At 43.4% G+C, this 19,514-nt stretch overlaps 1 protein-coding gene and 1 pseudogene across 1 annotated transcript in view; one reads left to right on the top strand and one right to left on the bottom strand.

Moving 5' to 3' along the window:
- Positions 1-19,514, bottom strand: part of MSN (moesin) — a 71,651-nt gene that overhangs the window by 31,823 nt on the left and 20,314 nt on the right. The gene's annotated exons all lie outside the window — the stretch shown is intronic.
- LOC110138266 (prefoldin subunit 4-like) lies at positions 4,018-4,540 on the top strand (annotated as a pseudogene).

Genomic DNA, 19,514 nt, shown 5'->3' with positions numbered 1-19,514 from the left:
AGACTGGAAACACAGACCGTTTGCAGCTGCCTGGAGACACTAGTTACGCAGAGCACCAGAAGAGGGCTCTATTCTCTCTGCTCAGAAACACACCACAGCAACCTCCAGCATCCCAGCTCTGAAGGGCACTGGAGCTGACCTAAGCATCAGCTTGGATTCCATCCATTACTCATGGGATTTCTGCCCTGTCCTGTGTTAAAACTGCTGAAGCCAGGATCAGTCAACTATGTAGGGGCAAGAGGAGACTTCCAGCTAAATAAACTCTATTTTCCAAATTCATGGTTATTAGGAAGGGGTAGAGATAAATTGAGAGATTGGAATTAACATATCTACATTACTTATATGGGCTTCCCAGGTGGTGCAGTGGTAAAGAATCCACCAGCCAATGTAGGAGATGCAGGAGATTCGGGTTCAGTCCCTGGGTTGGGAAGATCCCTTGGAGGAGAGCATGGCAACCCACTCCAGTATTCTTCCCTGAAGAATCCTATGGACAGAGGAGCCTGGCGGGCTACAGTCCATGGGGTCACAAAGAGACACAACTGAGTGCACGCGCACATACTCACACTACTATATTTAAAATAGATAATAAATAAGCACCTACTGTATAGCACTCAATACTCTGTAACGACTTATATGGGGAAATAATCTAAAAGAGTCGATATAAGTGATTCACTTTGCTGTACACCTGAAACTAGCACACTTATCTATTTTATATATAGTAGTCAACTATACTCCAATATTAAAAAAAAAAAAAGCTGTTTTTGGTCCCAGAGTTAAGCTACAGTCGACTTCCTGTCAACCTTGCTGGCATGCCAAGAGTCAAATCTGGCATCTAGGGCACTCACAAAACTGGAGTCCTCATCCTAGAAATAATGATCTCAGTTCTTTGAGAAATAAATCTTGGTACAGCTGAAAGATGCTTTAGAGTCTCTCTTACCTTCCTGTTTCTAAAACTCAGTTTTCTAATATATAAAATGAACCTAATAATATCAACCTCACAACAGGGTTATTGGGAGATTTAAGTTAAAATAACAGACCAGAAAGTACTTGGCATATCCTAAGTAGAATGTGATGATTACTAGCCCCTCCATTTTTAGCCATGTTATTGCAAATATTCAATCTCTCCAGAATAATTTGAACTAAAACCCGGTTTGACTACACTGAAGGGCTACGGGTTGCCAAGAAGACCTGCAGAGGGCCCTTCTAGCCTAAGGGCCCTTTAATTTGGGGGGAAACTCTAAAATATGATTAGATTTCTACTTGGTTAGACAAGTTGAAGCCATGCATATAAGGCAGAAACACATACATCCTTGCATTATTTTGAATGTTTTCTCTCTTGGGAGGGATAGAGATTCCCCCCAAGAAGCAGAGCCCTGAAGTGAGGCAGAATACAACAGAGCACCTAGGCTACCTTGTCCTTTTAAAGGACACCTGCTCTTCTTTCTTCATCCTAGGCTCTGCCTTGTCATTTTCTCTAATTGTGTCCCATTAATATACACAGGTTCCCAGCCCTCTAGCACAACCCACCAAAACGTCCAAACTCCTTCAGCTGGTATCCAGAAAAATCACTGGGTCTGTAGATAGGCTCATCAGCAACAATTGGGAAAAAATTTAAAGACAGATTTCCTGGCCTCACCCACAGAGATCATGATTTATTATTATATAAGAAGCAGGGCCCAGGCATCAGAATTTAAGAGCTTCAGATAATTCTAAGGCCCAGCCAAATTTGGGAACCTCTGGCATGGAATACAGCCTCTCAAGGGCTGGTGTCAACAGTCAATATGGGCAGAAGGATGCTCGATTGAAGGGAAACAAAGCCAAGTAAATAGCAGTAACTACAGGGTCATGTAGGCCAGTGGGACTAGTGAATGGTTCTCCAGATTTAAAAGCAGTTTACCTCCACAAAAGATCAGGGGCTAAAGTAATTTTTCTACATACTAAAGCAATTTCTCTATATACTAAAGTAATTCCTCTTTTTTTTTCATTTATTTTTTCCATTTATTTTTATTAGTTGGAGGCTAATTACTTTACATGATTACAGTAGTTTTTGTCATACATTGAAATGAATTAGCCATGGATTTACATGTATTCCCCATCCCAGTCCCCCCTCCCACCTCCCTCTCCACCCGATCCCTCTGGGTCTTCCCAGTGCACCAGGCCCGAGCACTTGTCTCATGCACCCAACCTGGGCTGGTGATCTGTTTCACCCTAGATAATATACATGTTTCAATGAATTCCTCTCTTGTAGAAGGAACATAGCTATGTACTCTAAAAACCTGAGGGCAGGATCGAGCTCTGCCAAAAACAAGCCATGATCTCTTAATCTTCCTACCTGTAAAATGGACAAAATGACACCCACATGGCAGAGGATTGTGCAGTGGCAATGTGGTATTTCCCAAACTTAACTGTTGGGAATCATTAGGGATACTAGTTTAAAAACCTAGATTCCTGAACCCCACTCCAAGCTTACTGAAAAAGACACTTCAGAGGAGGAGCTTGGAAAGCAGTAGTTTTGTCCCAGGTGATTCTTATCCTCTGGGAAGTTTAAAGAAACATCACCTGGCATAGATGCGATTGAGATAAGATGACAGGTCAGACCAGATCTCTGGTCCTCCAAAATACTTTCTAGCCCAGAGATCCTCATAGTTGGGATCTTCAGGTTAGAACCCAGCAAAGCAGGCTCTACAGGCAGGAGAGGGAGGAGAGGCTTTGGGCTTTCAAACAGAAAGCTAAATGCTTTCTGGAATGACCAAACCCTCAGGCCATTTTACAGAGCCTTCCACTATCTTCCCATCTAGTTAAGAATTAAACAGTGGAAGGAAACAACTGGTACAAATACCTCAGCAGCCCAACAACACTGATCAAAAATACTCTAATTAGAGCCTCAATCATAATATTCTCAAGTTCTGTGCCCCTTTAAACACTCTCTCGGGAGAACTTTCAGGCAAGCAGCAGACCTTAAATGATACTCTCCCTTTCCTAGATGCTCTGGGAACTAGGGAGCAAGCCTTGTATTTGCATACAGATGTGAACAGGTTGAAGTTGGGGACAGGCTGGGGACTCTAAGATAGGTACAATCAATAACAGTGCACTGGAACCAACTTACACTAGAGCTGATCTCTGTACAACTCCTTCAAGGACCCTGGGTTGGTAGTTTGAAATTGGCCATGGTGAGAGTTGGACACGACTGAGTGACTGAACAACAACAAATGGTGAGAGTATTTATACCATTGGGATTGGTAAACAATACAAATCGTGGCTTCACCAGACAGTTTGCTATGAAACATTTATCAGCACATATAAAGGAAGCATCTTTAGGCACATTTTAAAAATGAGAAAACTGAGTCTCAATGAAGGGAAGCAACTACCATCTTTTAGTTGCATGACCTTGGAGAAGAGCCAGTTCTAACTAGCAACACAGCCTAGGCCCTTCCTACCAGCTCCCCAGGGGAGTAAGAAGCCCCTCTTGTCAACAAAAAGGTTGCTGACCCAAAGGGCTCCTCCATCAACTAACGGCCAAACAAGGGCGCCTAAGTACACTAAGTGTACCACCAAGGAAAGCAAGGAATACAGAGCCCAGGGCTGTGACATGAAGCCAACAAGAGAGGAGAGACATTGGAGTAGAGCAGGGAATGGATTGGAAAGTCACAAAGGAAACCACAACACTTTCTTAAGATCTCTTTACAAATAGTATGATGGACAGTGTGGGCTCTAGAGGGAGTCCCTTGGTGCACTGCAAGTCCCTCAAACTCTTGAAGCATCAATTTTCCTCCAAGTAAAATGGGAGTAACAATGCCTACCTCACGAGATAGTTGTGAGGAACAGCATTATCTCCTTTTATTTATACAAAACAACCTGGCTTGGCACCTAGCATGTATTTGGTATTTGATACATTTTGGTACCTTTCTCCTGCAACCTCATTATTAAATGCAGGGCTTCTGACTCACCCTTATACAATAAATATCCTAACCCCATGTGCACAGTGCTTTACAGTTTAAAAGACACTCATGGCCCAAGATGGCAGCCACCATGAAGAAGCCAGGTGTAGATGTCAGTCTTACAATACACAAATTAGCATGGAATACAAGTAGAATCACAGAACTAAAGGAAGAAATAGAAGTAAAAAAGAAATAACTCCAAAATTTAGAAGATGTTTGTGAAGATATCATGCTTGCAGATGACTGCTTAATGATACCTTATCAGACTGGTAATGTTTTCATTAGCCATGTTCAAGAAGAAATGTTAGCTCAAGAAATGTTAGCAGAAGCAAAGAAAAATTTGCAAGAAGAAACTGACACCTTAGAATCCCGAGTGGAATCAATTCAGTAGGTGTTGCTGCTGCTGCTGCTGCTGCTAAGTCACTTCAGTCGTGTCCGACTCTGTGTGACCCCATAGACAGCAGCCCACCAGGCTCCCCCATCTCTGGGATTCTCCAGGCAAGAACACTGGAGTGGGTTTCAGTAGGTGTTAGCAGATTTGAAAAGTTCAGTTATATGCAAAATTTGGGAGTAACATAAACCTTGAAGGTGATGAAAGTTAAACATTTTATAAAACTTTTAAAAATCTGTTTAATAAACTTGAATATTGTTTAAATAAAATGATAATTTCCCTTCTTCAAATGATATGGAAAGCAAAACTTTTTTAAAAATGTTCATTCATTTAATGGAAACTTGCCTATTTTCACATCTTATTTATTTTGTATTTTTAAAAGAAGACAGTATTCATCTATGTATTTTGCATAACAATTATATCAAGTGTAAGGGCTTTATGTCATGTTATTAAAATCAGTTAAGTAATAAAAAAAAGACACTTGTCCACATGCATTCTCTTGCTGAACTCAAGTCTGTACAAAAGGCAGAGTACAGATCAGCACTATTTTATAGACAGGAGAAATTGAGGTTCAGTGAGGTAAATGGCAGTTTGTCCAAGTGTGAAGGAGATAGGACTAGAACCCAGGTCCCCCGAACTTGGAACCTTGCCCTCCCAATTTTCTCTTATTTTAAGGTTGCAAGAAGGTCCTTCTAAAGGCTTACTTGCTATTATTTATTTCATCCAATAAATTTAATGGCCTCTAGCTCTTGCTTCAGGGTGCTACAAGAGGGGCTCTCTTTGGGATGGGAGAAGATCAAGGCAACACAGGGTCGGAACAATCTTTCCTATAGTCAAGGGAGCCACACTATTAGCTAGAAGCAATCAGCCAAGAACAGTGGACCAGTGACCTTGAGACAGTCCCTTCCTCTTAGGTCAGAGTGTGCCCAATTGAACTGGGTAGGTCTTGATCAGTTGTTTTCAACTTTATTGCTTTTTTCAGCAGCTTCCTGCCTCTTCGCTTTCCCAAACAGAAAATCAACGAAATTTCAAGATATAATATACATAAAAGTAGAATTGTTCTGGTCAAAGGAAGGCTACCCCAAGCAGCTTGGCCAAATACAGTTTGCCAACCACTGGACCAGCAGCTTGGGGGAGAGAGGGAACTTCACTTATAACCTTGTAAAATTCTACTCAACTCTGCCACTGATTCCTTAAAGGACTTAAGACTCCCTGGGGCTCAGTTTCCCTATCTGTGGTATGAGATGGTTAGACCAGTTGGTGCCTAAAAGTACTTTTTTGCCTTGTGGTTCTAAGAAAAGGGAGCCCAGCAATTCCTGTTGGTGGAGAACTGTAAAGAGAGACCAAGAAGAACCAAGTCTCATCCCTATGCCCCAGAGAGCCCCTATGCCTCTGATGACTCTGAACTTAACTCTACAGTCAGTTCCTCAAGCACTGGCAGCTGGGAGGGTGGGCAGACAGGCAGGAAGGCGGGCGCCCCACCCTCCCTTGCACAGGAAGCTAGCTACATCCTCTTTTCCCCACCCCAGGCAGCACATCTCCAAAGGTCCCCAGCAGAAGTAGTGGGGGCAGGGAAAAGAAGAGGATGGGGCCAAAAGGAAACTGAACATTCAAATCATCTCAGTGTGCTAGGGAGCCATCTGTAGGGAGGGGACTGACCAGGGCCTGGGAAGAAGCAACAAAGCAACCACATTCTCTACTGGAGCCCAGCTCCCTCGACAAAGCCTTGCCCAAATGGCCTGTGGCTACAGAGTCACAAGGCATGGGCTGGTACAGCAGGTGCCTGAGCCCACCCACTCCTTGCCACTGGGTTTCTCCAGCCTGCAGAGCTGGTCCTCACTCACAGGTGCTTACAGTTCTTTCTTAGAGTAAGAACACAGACATGTCATGGGTGGGTGGGTGGGTGTACACATGAATTAACACTTGAGAACAGAAGGGCTCTTCATGCCTCTCAAAGCCAAGGAGGCAGGCATCAACACACATGGCCACACTACCAGCCCACTTTCCCGCGCCCACCCCCATACCCTGTGACTGGGGCCCAGCCCTCCCCACATCCTGTTCTCAGAGAACATGTGGCTGCCTGGGGAAAGATAATGTCATTACCACACTTCCCCTCCCTGGAGGAGGCTTTGGTTGACTAGGGAGGGAGCTGGAGTAATCTGCTTGATCAAGCTGAAAAATCTGCCATAACCTCCCACTTTCACAGAAAAGGACAGGAAGGGTGACCAGCTAACCATGGGGGCATCTTCCACACTGGAGGATCCATGTGTCCAGAAAGACGGTGATGGTCCAAAGTACTTCTGGAAAAATGAATTTTCTGAGGAAACACAAATTGGCAACTTCTGTATTTGGAAACAAAGAAAACATGCCAATATTCTTCCTTGATCAATGAACCAGGAGGTGCAAAACTACAGGAAATTTTTTAAAAGGCTCCCAAATATCACTGAAGTTTCACTACACATGGATTTTAGATGCCAGTATCAACATTTCCACTAAAGCAACATGATTTGCACAGGGTCTTAATGGGCCTAGAGTGCTTTGGCCACTGGGTAAAAGAAAATGACTTCAGGCCAATAGGAACAGCTCTCCCAAAAAGATCAGAGGAAGAAATGGAGAGAGGATGCCAGTCTGAGCCCACTCATTATTCAATTTCCCTTCACTCCTCTCTAACCAGCTGACACCCTTGTCTTCCCTTCCCAGACTATAAGTAGCAAAGAATGTGGCTGAACATTCCATCTGAATGTTCAGGGAGGGCCTCCTCATTCATACAGGGTGAGAAATCAGAAGGCAGATGCCATTCCACAGCATCGCCTCACTAAGTGCAAACCTTCAGCGAGTATAATCCTAGACTTAGGTTTATATGGGAGAACTTGGTCAATTACCCCTAAACAAATCATCCCCAGTTGCAACCAGCCTGTTGCTTTCTTACACCTAATCTTGCAGCCCAATCTAACTCTAGCACTCATCAAGGAACAAGATTTATCATGTAGGCCTTATGGAAACACCAACTCTTAGCACCCATTTCCAGTGGATGTGTTAAAAGCTGAAAAGTGGCATCTGGTGTCATACCTGCCCTAGGGCACCTCTGTTTGTAGCCACAGTCTTCACTTTTGTTATAGTCACCTTCCTGAAAGCAGAGTTATAGAGAGCCCAAGTAAGGTCCTTGAGTTCTGTGTATCTATGACTGTTTTAGAAAAGTTTTAGGGAACAGTGAGGGGAGCAGTCAGTAAGAGAACAGAGACATGACATCCAGCTTATTAGTTATGGTTCCTACACAGTTAACATAACTTCTCTAAAAGGTGGCTTTGTATTTTTTGAGTTGATAAAGCCACATCTTGCCCTCCAAACCACAAACTCAGCTACTAATTTACTAAGACCAGTAGAAACTGTTTAACTTTATCCAACCAACAATACCAGGGTTTTTAGCACCCCTACCACCAGAAACTTACAAATTTTGTATCCCCTAATGCTAAGGTGAGCATGCATGAAATCACTTACTCCAAACACATGCATCCATCAGAGTTCTTCAGGTAGAGTAAGAAGCATCCCTACCCTAACTTTGGTTTACTTTCTTTAGCTAGCAGCAGGGAAAAGGTCCACTACGGTCTCTACAGAAATTACCCAGCAGCCTCACAGGCAATAGATGATGTTCCATAATCCAAACTGAGCCCAAAACTTTACCTATGATTTTAATAAGGCCTAGAAAAGCAAATAGGGCCAACCCTTACCTACCTCAAGTGTTTCAGAAAGGACCTCCACTCACATATATACACATGCTTGTTCCACACACCACTAAGTTATAAGACACCCAGCATGGACCAGGCCATGAGATGATGATTCTAAAGTTTGCACATGTACATATGTGAAAGTAAATAAGCAAGCATGTGAGAGTATTTCTTGTAGGGGAGGGGTTGCAAGTAAATGTTGGACAGGGCTTCTCAGGTGGCTCAGTGGTAAAGAATCCACCTGCCAATGCAGGAGACACAGGAGATGTGGGTTTGATGCCTGGGTTGGGAAGATGGGCTAGAGGAAGAAATGGCAACCCACTCCAATATTCTTGCCTGGAAAATCCCATGGACAGAGAAGCTTGGCAGGCTACACTCCATGGCATCACAAAGAGTCAGACATGATAGTGACTGAGTATGAGTATGTACCACATACTCTTGTACAGCAAGAGCAGTAATAGAGGTAATCAGAGGGAACTGTGGAAACATAAAGGGGACCCAAGCTATAATGGAGAAGGCAGGAGAGCAGTTTTCTAGAGAAAGAGCAGACCTGTCCTGAATGATAAAAATATTTTCACAGGGAAAATATGTTAAAGGGAAAGGGAAGCTCAAGGTATTCCAGGTAGACAAATAGCCTGTACAAAGACACAGAGGAAAGAAACACGATGTAGGCCCCTCAAATGCCACAGGAAAATTTACAATTCATGAAATCCCTCCCAAAAGTACAAAGTTAAGGGTCAAGGCCTCCTTGCCCAGCTCCCCGACCTTCTTGCCAGAAACTATCAGAAGAGAATACACTGGAGACCTTTCCACCACCACAGTATTGAACAGCAGTTCATCAGATGTGGGGAGGGGTGTGCCACAAGCAGAGACAGAAACCCCTGAAGACAAAGCCAGCCAAGGTGGCCTAATATACAAGATATATGTTGGAAGCTGGCTTTTTTCCCCGCACAGTCCCACTGAGGTACCAGCTTAGCTTAATGAGGACTCCCTACCCTAGCTTCCACAAACCTTGGGGGAACCACTCTCCAGATCTTGAGAGATCCCACTACAACCCACTTTCAGTCCATATAGAAAGCCTATCTACTCACAGGCATATCTGGAAGGGTGACCAGACTAAGACACCCCTGTACCTTACCACACACACACACACAAAGGAAGTAAAAGCTATCAGCACAGCAAGGGCTGGGGGTGGGCCTCAGCTATGGCTGCCTGGCTTCTGCAAAGGGGCAGGGACCCACTGAATTCACAAACTGTTTTGCCTTCTTGAGTAAGGGTTCCTCTAACCATTTTCCCCTCTGCACATTCTATCTTTTACCCATCCCACAACCATCCTATCTAACCTGGGTCTCATAACACCTCTTCCCATTTACCCTACTCCCTCATATTGGGACTTTCAAGGCTCCCCAGAGCTGGGGTTCTTTGCAGAGCAAAAGATATACCCACATAAATTCTTATACTGTTTCCCCTCAACAGGCTGCAGTGAAAGATAGCACAGTGCAGGGAGCACATTTACAAATTAGAGGAAAAGCCTAAACTAGGGTCCTAAAATTATTTTATCTCAAATATTTAAAGAGAGAAAAATACAATGAAATAAATTAAGAGAAACAGGGCTTTTATCAAGCACCTTCAATATGCCAGACATGCTGCATGAGCTCTTTTCTCTCTCCTAAATTCCAAGGAAGTAGGTATCATTTTTATCTTCATTTTAAAGATGAAAGACTTCCCTGGTGGTACAGTGGATAAGAATGCAAGGGACACGGGTTTGATCCCAGGCCCAGGAAGATTTCACTTGCCACAGAGCAATTAAGCCCATGGGCCACAACTACTGAGCCTGTGCTCTAGAGCCCACGTGCTGCAACTACTGAAGCCTGCATACCTAGAGCCTGTGTTCCACAACAACAGAAGCCACTGCAATGAGATACCCATGCACCCCATTTGTCCCAACAAGAGAAAACCTCTGAACAGCAATGAAGACCCATCACAACCAAAAATAAATAAATAATAAAATGAATAAAGTTATTTAAAAAAATAAAGATGGAAAATTAAAATTCAGAAGACTAAATACCTTACTCAAGGTCATGCAGCTATAAATAATGGTTGAAAATATTTCTACACAATTGGCCCACTTAATTTAGCTTATGGCTACCATCCTCCTTTTTCAAGTCACCTTGAACAATACTGACCAGACACCCTCCCAAAGAAGTCATGAGAAAAACATGAGGCAACTCTACTTGGAATGCTCACCATTAACTGTCACCTTAAAACCATTTAAGCCAACCTCATTCACTGACTATTCACAAATATGCTTTAGTCCCTAAGAGTCATAACATCTTTACACATTCCACAAGTCTTCTATACTGTTGGGTAGAGGTGTAGGGCTTTGGGGACAGAATGGAAGGAGAGAGGAGGAGCAGCCCTGGTTACCCTCAGGAAGCTCAATGGTTGAGCTGTCCAGGTCTAAAGGAGCAAAGACAGGGGAACTACAATCCTAGGTGTGTTTGGAGAAGGGTGGGGCAGCAAAAGAGAGAAGAGAAAACATTCTAAAGCAGATCTGGTGCAACACCTCTTATAACCCTGACTTTTCCAGGAGAATGACTCAGCCTTGGCACCATACTCTCTCCATTCCCAGGCACTTGGCAAGAATAGGCATGGGTGCCTAAACAGGCATGTACCCACACAAACACACAACAGTTAACAAAATGCAAACCTCCAGGATGCTGGATGTAAGGGCTCCAGATGGAGCTTAGAATGCCTCCCTGTCTGGATAAGAGCTACACTCTGATATCACCCCTATAACAGGTAGTCTCAGTAGCTTGCCCTAAAAGTACCCAGGATTCCTTCTGTTCAGGCATAATCTGGAAAGAACACAAAGGAGGCACCTTCTTAAAAAGTTATGCTTGATTTTAGGAGGCTAAATAGCCAGGGATGAAGTGTGGGGGGGGGGGAGGAGCAGGAAGAGTTAGCCCCAGCTCCTAATCCTCTGTCATATTCAACTTTGGACTTTTGTGATTTTGTTTTCAAATCTCTGTAATTACCATCAACAGGAGCTGCTTACTTATAAGATTTAGGGCCATCTAAGATGAAAAGCTAAGTCTTACACAGGAAGAGAGAGGTTGAGGAGAGCATCATGTGTCAGGTGCTTTCTCCTCCAAGAATGCAATCCTAATTCTAACCCCTAGTGACTAAGACACCAAGTATACACCAGAAGGAGATACAGTGGTTTTGTTAATTAGCATCCAACACAGAAGGGGCTAGCTACAAACATCTCAGTCATAAATCAAGAGAGCCAAAGGCCTACCATTTGCCTGGCTCAAGAAAGAGAAACTATGAATTTATAAGAAATCAGTGTACGATAAATTGGTAGTATAAAGTACCACGGGTTGGCAAACTGTTTCTATGGGCCACATATGGTCTCTGTTGCATAGTCCTCTTTTTTCTCTTTAACAATGCTTTTAAAATGTGAAGCCTATTCTTAAAAAATCAGGTCTCACGGACAAGTTTGCTAATTGCTAGACTAGACTAGTAACTCCATTCACTATCTGCAAGACCTCAAACCTGAACCAATAGCTCCTTCATCTTCTGCTTCCATAGAAGATGGGCAGCAAGAGTCTTATCTGAAACTTAACCAAAGAAAACTGGACCAGATCATCATACACAGTAGCCCATTCCCTTCCTATGTAAGGATATTGAGGGGAGGGGAGATAATAAGCTTAGACCATAACCATCTATTTCTGAAAGGCTCATTCACATATCAGAAGGGCCCTGTGCCAAGTTGAACCCCCTCAATAACAGGCCCCAGACCAGGGGCTGAGTCAGTGATAGTTTGATCCCTAGGCCTCTGGCTCAAACATCTGGTCTTGAAGAGCAAGAGGCATGTATGAAGAAGAAAGAAGGAGACCCTCCCAGCCAGCCTATTAAGGGCTCAAGAAACAAAGGGACATATGTGGCTTGCTTCCCTCCCTATCCTCTTAGAAAACATTTGGAGAATAAAAGGAAATCAAGTTGGAGCTGCCAAACTCAGTGGGAGGGAGAGCTAAGAATGAAACTAATGCCAACCACAAAACTCCAAGGATGAAGATCCCCATTAGTGGCCAACATTGCACACAAGCCTTTCTCCTCTGGACGTCTAGGAACTTCAGGGTCCAGTTAGCATTTCTCTCACAAGGAAGTAGTAAAAAGAAACAACCATTCAGGAATGTCCACCTTCTAACCTCCCACTCCATGCCCTGACTCCTCATATTTGCCCTCTCGTAGGAAAACAAACAAACAAACATATATTTGAAAGCATGTGTACCCTGAAAGTCAACTAATACTAAGAACTGTGGGCTTCTGGATACAAGGGATGCCACTGACAGCCAATGTTCAGATACAGCCTTTTCCTCTTCACTAGCTTTCAGATTCTTCCCTCAGGAAATAGAAGGTTTCCAGAGAAACTAGCCTGACTCAAGGGAGGGAACAGGAGAAGGAATGCCTTCAAATCAATTTAGCAGCTATTGAGCACCTGCAAAGTGTGGGGCAGGGCACTACAGAATATGGAGATTAAGAGAATACAGAGATTCCAACAATCTCTGAGAATACACAGAATATAGAGCTTATAACAAGCCCTTATTTCAAAGGGTTCCTCATCTAGTAGTGAAAAAATGTAATGAGTAGATCCCACAGAATGCAGTGTGTGCTATATTTACCCAAAAGCTCCCAGTCACCATTCTCTTCAAATCAAAAGTTCCTTTGGAGGCTGGGGCAGGGAGAAAAGAAACCAAGATATTCTCCAAGTGCTGCCTCGTTCTCCAAGTACCTTCATGTGCTCCTGGAGAGTCTAGGAACAAAGTCCTATTTCCTATCATAAAAGGAATTTATTCTTTAATTGAGCTACCACATACAAAACAATGGAAAATAATAAAAGACTAAACTGTGATATGGTGCCAGGGCTTATGACAGAGCTTGGTGTACTCTGAAAGTATAGGAGCAGCAGGGACTGGGACATAGTCAGATGTAAAGTCTATCCACCTTAAGCAGGAAGTAGAGAATCAGCAGTCTTCAGATCCAAAGCACCTTACCGTGGACACAGGGCAGGGTCCCAGCCCAGCACTTCTATTTGTAACTGAGGAATGAGGTCACCACGTCCTTGGGCTCTTACTCACCAACTCTCTGTAATGTTCCCACTAACTGAATGCCTTGGTGCCCACAACATTACTCACTTTCCATCCTGCCCTATCTTTTCTGCCACCACCAGTATGCACATGCCCAGACACTGAATTTGAGCTCTAAAGAGAGCTGCTTACCTCCCTGGGGTCCAGTTAGTTTTTTGAACCTCACCCCTTCCTCTAGTACTTGGGACAAGTGGCATGGTGCATAACTCCCATCTCATCCAGGCCCCAATACCAAGTTTAGAGGATTCCTGAATGAGCTGTCTGGGTCACCTTTACTTCCAGCTACAAATGGAGTGGAAAGAGCCCTAGACAGTCTCAGCTCAGCTCAGCTATATTCATGCTGTGTGGGCACCAGTATGGACCTCCATTTCTCAGGCTCAGTTTTCTCAGGTGTAACATGGAGAGGCTTCAAAATTAGAATATCCTAGAGGAGCTCTTAAAAAAATACTGGTGCACAAAGCCCTAAGCCAAGACCTGAGTTTACAACATGCTTCCACAAGCTGGCCAAGACCAACTAACTGTATAGGCAAGCTGGACTTTCCCACTGGATCAGAAGGCTGGTCCCATGAAGAACTCAACACTCTACTATAAGGAAGGCAGACCTAACAGTTAAACTCCCCCTTCATTCTAGCCCTTAGGGCCACTAGGGTCTCGAGCTCAAATTTTCCACTTTTCCTAACCTTGTTTCAAATCCACAAGGGGGAAAAAAAAAACTAAAATGTTTCAACACTAGTAAATTCAACCTCACATGCTTTGACATTAAGCAAGCATTATAAATTTTCCTTCTTTTGAAGGATCAGGCCTATCTGCCATTACAAAACGTGTTTTTCTATTTGCCGCCAAGAACCTCATACTACACAATGGGGATGGTGACAAAGGAAAGCTGTTTCCACAGCCTTTGACTGCTCTAGTGACATATTTCCTAGTGACAGTGTCACATTCCTGAGGGCTTACCAACTACTTGTGACCAGGGCTTACACCAAACTGTCTACCTCATGATATCATCCTACTGCCTGTTTCTGGTGGGCTCCCCAAGAACTACCTTTCCAGAGCACCTCTTCCCTCCTTACCCAGATCAGGCCATGTCTGACTCCTGCCACCCTTGCCTGCTTAACCCTTCACCCAATTATACTCCATAACATTTCCAAAGCCTTTCTATGAAGGTTTCTCCTCTAAAGCCAGGTAGAGCTAATCACTCTCAACCTCTCAGAGCTAGTAGAATTGCCATTTGGCCCAGTATCACACAGAATGAGAGCATATCTGAGATGTGTGCCACAAACCCCCTACCCAAGGTGGGGCAGACCAGGCACAATTACTGAGGGAATGCAACATCTCTGAATAAATTACAGCTTTTCAGAGCAGGAATGGCCCTGACATTAGCCAAACCAATTCTTTGTAGAATATAGCAGAGTCCCAAAAGGGCAAAGGCCTGGCCAAGATTGCTCTGGGAAGCTAGCAGCAGAGCTCAGACTAAACTCCAGTTTTTCGACTCCAGAAGAATGCTCTTTTCACAATTCCCCAATAACTCTTCCACTCAACAAGTTGAACCAATGCTCATATTCCCAACAAGGTCCAAACAAGACCTTATGTTAGCTAGGCCTAAGCAATCCTCAAAGAATTCTCACTTCCTAACAAGCAACATCTATGCATCCAAGAGCAAAGCAAAGTCATGTAAATTATTGGCCCAATCAGCTGGAAAGCTCGACCAGCCCTGAAGACAGTGGTCTGACATCAGCAAGGTCTGACATCAGCAGCTGACAGAAAGCCAACTGCAAAACAAGTGTCAGGCTAGGCCCCAAGCAGGCAGAACATGAACAATATGGCAGGTGGACATCCACTCAGAGACCCCAACTACTGTAATTCTCTCTAAATTTTTTTCTTCACTCATGATATTTTGTTGTTGTTGCTTAGTCACTAAGTCATGCCTGACTCCTTTGCAACCCCACGGACTGTAGCCCGCCAGGCTCCTCTATCCATGGGATTCTCCAGACAAGAATACTGGAGTGGGTTGCCATTTCCTCCTTCAGGGGATCTTCCTGACTCAGTAATCAAACCCACATCTCTTGTGTCTCCTGCATTAGTAGGCAGATTCTTTACCACTGAGCCACCAAGGAAGCCCCATGATATTTTAGGAGAGACTAAAGGGAGGTTTAGCAACTATTAGAAAGGGAAAGGGCCTAATGTTTAAAGATGCAACTCCTTTTCTAGCCTCATAACTCTGGCTTAATCATGACTACAACTTAAGTCCAGGCCTTTATGAAACAATACTCATTTCCCCGTTCTACACCCTCTACACCATGCAGTCTAAAGTCAAAGTCTTCTGTCTCCCACTCAAGTCCTGTTTCCCTTAATCATTAGCTGAGTGCTTTCTGCAGTCACTTAACCTCTCTGAGCCTCAGTTTCCCCATATAAAAAGCAGGGTTAATCATTCCTAACTTGCTAACTGAAGAGAGTTAATGAGTATCAAATGACATAATAATTACAGTGGTAAAAAGGGTTTTGGCAACAACAATGCATATCACAAATGTAAAGAATTATCAGTATTTGGGTTAAGGGCTTTCATTCTTTTGGTCCATACATGGACTTAGTATAGCTAGGAACATTGAAAAGTAATTTCAGAACAATGCCAGCCAACCTATAAAGGAATTCCTTCAATTCATAACTGATAAGGCTGTTTCAAACAGGGAACTACTTGGAAAGCAGACAGCTACTCCCTGAAATCAGCAGTAGCAATCTAACCACTTTAAGAATTTTTTTGGAAATATTTACATAACTATGTCTTGTTTGGACTATTACAAGAGCCAAGGGAGTTTGCATTCCCTGGGCTCATATGGCTTAGGTCAGGCAGTCCACACATAGCTAGGAGAAGAATGTTTTTATTATGGATAGTTGAGAGCTAGTTATATGGCAATACATCATTGGTCCCAAATGGTCTATAAATGATCTATTCTATAGAAGTGAAGTTTTCCTGATAACTGAGGCTTACTCTTTTAAGGATCAGCACCATTCTTAATGGTGAAGTGAAAGTCTTTTATCCACTGATCACGTTTTACTGCCTTTGTCAACAGAGGGTGTAAAAATATGATTTATGCTTCTCTGAGCACCTGAATCCTATATGCTTGCTTTTCTATTGAACTAACATTCATGGGCTTTTTAATGTTATCCAAGTTTTCCATCAACACTGAGGATTATCATCTCTACTTTATCAGTGAAGAATGGTAGGTCCAAAGAGGTTAAGGGACTTCCAAAAGGTCACATAACCAATAAATGTTGAAAACACAGATCTTCCTACAAGCCTGGAGTACAATAAATGCCTAAAGATACTTTGGATCCAAGCCTTCTCAAGTAGCCCAAGGAATACTTTAAAATGTCATTTCCTTTCCCTTTTTAGAATATGACCTCAGACCCTTGCTCTCCCTGCCCCACGAGGATTCAGAAAGCTCCAATCACTCAACTTGCAGGCCGCTTCCTGTTTGTCTAAAGGGGAAGACAATAATGCCTGCAGTGGCCTGTAGTAGGCCTGGTCTAGTCAAGGTCAACCTCTAATGGCAGAGCATCCAGGATTGAAAGCTGGGCAAGCATAAGTTCTGCTCGACCCACTGTGAAAGTCTGGGAACTAAGAAGAAAAGAGAAGGGTGGGGCATGTTATGACTGGGCAGAAAACAGCCTGCAATTCTGGTAATCCTGCTTCTCCTTGCCTGATCTGGTTTCTTCAACATGATCAATACTCTCAAACTAGCAAGCTTCTAAGAACAGGAATGTTACTGGGCTAGACTTATTTTTTTTAAATATACTATGTACAGATCACTCACCTAGAGCCAGACATCCTGGAATGTGAAGTCAAGTGGGCTGTAGGAAGCATCACTACAAACAAAGCTAGTGAAGGTGATGGAAATCCAGTTGAGCTATTTCAAGTCATGAAAGATGATGCTGTGAACGTGCTGCACTCAATATGCCAGCACATTTGGAAAACACAGCAGTGGCCACGGGACTAGAAAAGGTCAGTTTTCATTCCAATCCCAAAGAAAGGCAATGCCAAAGAATATTCAAACTACCGCACATTTGCACTCATCTCACACGCTAGCAAAGTGATGCTTAAAATTCTCCAAGTCAGGTTTCAGCAATACGTGAACCATGAACTTCCAGATGTTCAAGCTGGTTTTAGAAAAGGCAGAGGAACCAGAGGTAAAATTGCCAACATCTGATGGATCACCAAAAAAGCAAGAGAGTTCCAGAAAAACATCTATTTCTGCTTTATTGATTGACTATGCCAAAGCCTTTGACTGTGTAGATCACAATAAACTGGGGAAAATTCTGAGAGATGGGAATACCAGACCACCTGTCCTACCTCTTGAGAAATCTGTATGCAGGTCAGGAAGCAACAATTAGAACTGGACATGGAACAACAGACTGGTTCCAAATAGGAAAGGAGTACGTCAAGGTTGTATATTGTTACCCTGCTTATTTAACTTATATGCAGAGTACATCATGAGAAACACTGGGATGGAGGAAGCACAAGCTGGAATCAAGATTGCCAGGAGAAATATCAATAATCTCAGATATGCAGATGACACCACCCTTATGGCAGAAAGTGAAGAAGAACTAAAGAGCCTCTTGATGAAAGTGAAAGAGGAGAGTGAAAAAGTTGGCTTAAAGCTCAACATTCAGAAAACTAAGATCATGGCATCCGGTCCTATCACTTCATGGCAAAGAGATGGGGAAACAGTGCAAACAGTGGCTGATTTTATTTTTCTGGGCTCCAAAATCACTGCAGATGGTGATTGCAGCCATGAAATTAAAAGATGCTTGCTCCTTGGAAGGAAAGTTATGACCAACCTAGACAGCATATTAAAAAGCATAGACATTACTCTTTCAACAAAGGTCCATCTAGTCAACGCTATGTTTTTTCCAGTGGTCATGTATGGATGTGAGGGTTGGACTATAAAGAAAGCTGAGCGCTGAAGAATTGATGCTTTTGAACTGTGGTGTTGGAGAAGACTCTTGAGAGTCCCTTGGACTGCAAGGAGATCCAACCAGTCCATTCTAAAGGAGATAAGTCCTGGGTGTTCATTGGAAGGACTGATGTTGAAGCTGAAACTCCAATACTTTGGCCACCTGATGCGAGGAGCTGACTCATTGAAAAAGACCCTGATGCCGGGATTGAGGGCAGGAGGAGAAGGGGACGACAGAGGATAAGATGGTTGGATGGCATCACTGACTCAATGGACATGGGTTTGGGTGGACTCTGGGAGTTGGTGATGGACAGGGAGGCCTGGCGTGCTGCAGTTCATGGGGTCGTAAAGAGTCAGACACAACTGAGCGACTGAACTGAACTGAACTGAACTGAACAGTTGACCCTGAACAACATGGTTTTGAACTGTGCTGGTCCAATTAATAAGCATTTTTTTTCAATAAATACATACTACAGTACCACACAGTCTGTGGTTGGCTGAACCTGTGGTTGATTATTTGAATATGTGGGTATAGAACCAAGGATATTGAGGGCCAACTGTAATACAGTATACTAATGCATATATACGGAATTTAAAAAGATGGTAACAATAACCCTATATGTAAAACAGAAAAAGAGACACAGATGTACAGAACAGACTTTTGGACTCTGTGGGAGAAGGCGAGGGTGGGATGTTCTGAGAGAACAGCATTGAAACAAGTATGCTATCAAGGGTGAAACAGATCACCAGCCCAGGTTGGATGCATGAGACAAGTGCTCAGGGTTGGTGCACTAGGAAGACCCAGAGGGATGGGATGGAGAGGGAGGCGGGAGGGGGGATCGGGATGGGGAACACATGTAAATCCATGGCTGATTCATGTCAGTGTATGGCAAAAACCATTAAATAAAATAAAATAAAGTTATATGGAGAATTTCAACTGGCAGTACATGGGTGGGGGAGTGGGGTGCCTTGAACTCCCTATTGTTCAAAGGTCAACTGTATTTATTTGCATTTCAAAAATCACTCTTTCTCAACTCTTCAATTAGATGCCTCAGCTATAGCAGAACACTCTGCAAAATTCCAATGTGCTGCCACTTGGACAAGATCCCTGGTAAGTATGGGATGAGCAGATTCTAATCCAACTTCACTATTCTTCTCTGGGGAAGGCTGGAAAGGCATGTGCACACCAACAAAGTGCACACACACACATACACACACACAGCTTCTTTCCTCAACCCCAGATAGCTACCGCAGCCCAGAGGTGGTCTGAGGAACAGGGTTCTCAGTTATGTACTGTTTGGAATCAAACTACTCCAAATTGGCAAAACCACAGAAAAGGGAGGGGGGCTACTTTA

The sequence above is a fragment of the Odocoileus virginianus genome, chromosome X (assembly GCF_023699985.2).
Source record: "Odocoileus virginianus isolate 20LAN1187 ecotype Illinois chromosome X, Ovbor_1.2, whole genome shotgun sequence".
Classification (NCBI taxonomy): domain Eukaryota; kingdom Metazoa; phylum Chordata; class Mammalia; order Artiodactyla; family Cervidae; genus Odocoileus; species Odocoileus virginianus.
The sequence above is the reverse complement of the archived record's forward strand: the minus strand, read 5'-3'. Positions and strand labels throughout refer to the sequence as shown.